The following is a 4,224-nucleotide window of genomic DNA, read 5'->3' on the forward strand; positions in this document are numbered from 1 at the left end:
ATTGTTTCCTTATTAAGTCCAGTTCAATTTAAGATACTTCAAAAAAAGTAAAAAAAAAAAAAAAGAATCTTATATGGATTGTTTTTACCATTTGAGAAAATAGCAACAATTACTATCTTAGAAACTTCCAAACATGACTGGTCATCCTGAAAATCTGGGAAGCTTTTGAAAATAATGGATGCCTATGGAATCACAGGGAATCTTGGTGTGATGCTGTGGATTAATGAGCCAGACTGCAAAGCCGTTTGAACTGCAAGATCCGTGGTTCAAGCCCATCAATTGCTCCTTGGAGACCCTATACAGGGTCACTATGGGTCAGAACCGACTCAACAGCACTTTACAACAACAACAATGGCATCACAGAACCTTGGTGGTATATGATAAGCACTGGATTCCTAATGCAAGATTGACAGTTAAAAAATGACCAGTCATTCATCAGGGGAAAGATAAGTCTTTCTGCTCTCCCGTAAATATTTACTACAGCCTTGGAAACCTTGTACTACGTAGAATTGACTCAATAGCAGTGAAATTTTTAGAGTACAATCACAGGAAAATATAACTCAGCAGACAAGAGGTAATGTTGATGGAAGCAACAGTCAAGAAATCAAAGGACATTATTGGAATAGGCAAATCTACTGCAAAAACCTCTTTAAAGTCTTCAAGAGTAAAGCTGTCACTTTGAGGACTAAGGTGTGCCTGATTGGCATTTTCAATTGCTTCATATGCATGGGAAAGTTGAATAATGAATAAGGAAGACTGTAAAATAAATAAATAAATAAAATGGTCCATTTAAATTATGACGTTGGCAAAGTATACTGAAAACACCATGGACTACCAGAAGAACAAATAATTCTGGGGTGGAGGAAGTACAGCCAAAATGCTCCTTGTTGATGTTGCTAAGGGCTGTCAAGTTTGTTCCAACTGATAGAGACCCTGTATAGGTTTTTGAGGAACAGCTGGTGAGTTTGAACTGCCAGCCTTGTGGTTCAAAGTCCAGTGCTGACACAAGAAGTCCAGATTGCTCCTTAGAATCAAAGATACTGAGATTTTGTCTCTGGTATTTTGGACATACCAAGAAGGAACCGTCTATGGAAAAGGACATCAGGTTTAGTAAAATAGAGGGCTAATGAAAAATAGGAATACCCCCAAGAAGATGGATAGACAAAGTGGCTCCAATAATCGGGTCAACCATAACAATTGTTGTAGAAAACCAGGCAGTGTTTTATTACGTTGTGCACAAGGTGGTGATGAGTTGGTGCCCACTCAAAGGCACCTAACAACAGAGAAGGGGTGGGATGTTCTTTGGGAGTTTGGGGCAACAATTTGTAACTAGGACAACAAAAAAGCATCCCATTCTAGGCAACCAACTGTTGTGATTTCCCTGGAGCCATCCTAGGTTTACTAGGACACCTGGTGGCACAACTGTTAACCAAAAGGTTAGCAGTTCAAATCCACCAGTTGCCCTGCAATAAAAACATGTGACAACCTTCTCCTGTGAAGATGTACAACCTTGGAAATCCTATGGGGCAGTTGTACTCTATTATATAGGGTCACTGTGAGTTCCAAATTTACTCAAAGGCAAGAGTTTTTTACCCTGGTTTTAGCACTGTAAGTCCTCTATCCAGAAATGTCTCAATATAAGGCAATCCAGGATTGTTGTTAGCTGTCATTGAATTGGCACCAACTCAAAATGACCATATGCACAACAGAATGAAACACTGCCCCGGTCCTGAGATAACTCACAATCACTGCTATGCTTGAGCCCATTGCTGCTGCCACTGTTCCAATCTATCTCATTGGAGGACTTCCTATTTTCTCTTACCCTCCACCTTACCAAACATGATATCCTTATCCAGGGACTGGTCTCTCCTAATAATATCTCCAAACTGAGAGAAATGAAGTCTGTCCAAAAAGTGAAAGAAATGAAGTCTGGGCTTCCAAGAAGACTCTGGCTATACTTCTTCCAACACAGATCGGTTTGTTCTTTTGGCAGTCCGTGGTACATTAAATATTCTCCTCCAACACCATAACTCAAATGCATTGGTTCTTCTACGGTCTTCCTTATTCACTGTCGAACTTTCGCATGTGAGGTTATTGAAAATATCACAGGTCAGTCTTGGTTCAGGCGAACCTTAGTCATTAAACTGCTATGTTTGTTCTTTAAGACTTTAAAGAGGTCTTGTGCAGCAGATTTGCCTAGTGCAATATGTCCTTTGATTTCTTGACTGCTGCTTCCATGAGTGTTGATAGCTGATCCAAGAAGAATGAAGTCCTTGACAACTTCAAATCTTTTCTCTGTTGATAAGAATTTTGTTTATTGGTCCAGTGGTGAGGATTTTTGTTTTCTTTACATTGAGATGCAACCCTTGCCGAAGGCTGTGCTCTTTGATCTTCATCAGTAAATGTTTTAAGTCCTCTTCACTTTCAGCAAGCAAGGTTGTATCATCTGCATATCACAGGTTGTTAATGAGTCTTCCTCCAAACCTGATGCCACATTTTTCTTCATAGAACCCAGCTTCTCGGATTCTTTTCTCAGCCTACAGGTTGAATAAGTATGGTGAAAGAATACAACCCTGTCGCATACCTTTCTTAATTTTAAATCATTCAGTGTTTCCATATTCTGTTCCAATAACTGTCTCTTGGTCCATGTACAGATTCCCCAAGAGCACAATTAAGTGTTCAGGAATACTCATACTTTGAAATGCTGCCCATAGCTTGTCATGATCCACACAATCAAAAGTCTTTGTGTATTCAGTAAAGCACAGGTAAACATCTTCCTGGTATTCTCTGCTTTTAGCCAAGATCCCTCTGATGTCAGCTATGATTTCCCTCATTTCAAGTCCTCTTATGAATCCAACTTGAACCTCTGGAAGTTCTCTGTCAATGTATGGTTGCAGCCATTTTTTAAATTACCTTTGGCAAAGTTTTACATGATTGGGATCTCAATGATACTGTCCGATATTTCCACATCCCATTGAGTCATCTCTCTTTGGAACAGGCACAAATACAGATCTCTTCCAGTTAGTTGACCAGGTAGTTGTCTTACAAATTTCCTGACATAGATGAGTGAGTGCCTCTAGTGCTGCATCAGTTTGTTGAAAGGTTTCAATTTGTTTTTTGCCAAAGACTCCAATGCACCTTGGACTTCTTCCGGGATACTTGAATACAATATACCATCTCCCAAAGACTCCTGCTAAACAGGACAAAAACTTACACCATGCAATCATGCTGTAAACTCGGAGCAACAGAAATGCCCTCATTTGAATTGGCAAGACTTGAGTGGGTGCCTTTGAAGGACACAAATCATCTGTTTGGGAAGGATTAAAACCATCAAAATGATCACATTTGAAAAAGGAAAACCTCTTATATTTTCAGTCTTCTAACTTACTGAATATTTCTCTTTCCCAACGAACATTTAATTGAAGAGAATATGATAGGGTTTCTTAGCTGCTCTGACTCCATTCTAAAATCCCTTTTAGAGTAAGATCAAAAGAATTATAGTTCTGTTAAAACATAGGCCCAGTCCTCAGCCATCGTCAATAATCCATTGTCCGTATTTATGTTTATTTCTTTTTTGGTTTTCCAATGGTAATAAGACACTAAACCCAAACATTAAAGTGAAAGCTTGCTTTCAAAGTTTGTAAAAACTAAGAGTTTTGGGGTCACTTGCTTCATCTGTTGAAGTTGGAATGGGGTTGATTATAATTCTTGAATTGTATCACTTTCTGTATCCTTTGTTTAATAAGGAGATAGTTGGAGGTATTAAATAAAGGAAGTCTCAAGCAATAACAATGTACCGACTAATGTTTGTTGTTATTAGAGATTTATTCTATTGTGATTAGCACACATGACGTTACACAACTTTAAACAAACATCTTATAATGTAGTGAGGAGTAACTTTTTGCCCTTTCTGCATCGAATCACAGTGTGGGGGCAAAAACTGACCAAATAGTTATTTTCCAATCATGGTTTCAAATAAGACTATATTATTTTCCTTGCAAAAACAAAGCACTGTTATTTTTACCTTTCTCAACTCTGTGTTAAGGATAAAAATACTGTATAGAAGTTTTAGAAGATATGACTTCATAACCAGTCTTTTTGATATTCATCCCCAGTGCAGGATCTTGGAGAAAGTTGGCCTATAATATTTTAATAACTTTGGCTATGCTTGCAAGTGTCTTATTTACTTTAACAACAGGTTTCTCAACCAGGATCAGAAAACAA

The sequence above is a fragment of the Chrysochloris asiatica genome, unplaced genomic scaffold, assembly GCF_000296735.1.
Source record: "Chrysochloris asiatica unplaced genomic scaffold, ChrAsi1.0 scaffold00280, whole genome shotgun sequence".
NCBI lineage: Eukaryota > Metazoa > Chordata > Mammalia > Afrosoricida > Chrysochloridae > Chrysochloris > Chrysochloris asiatica.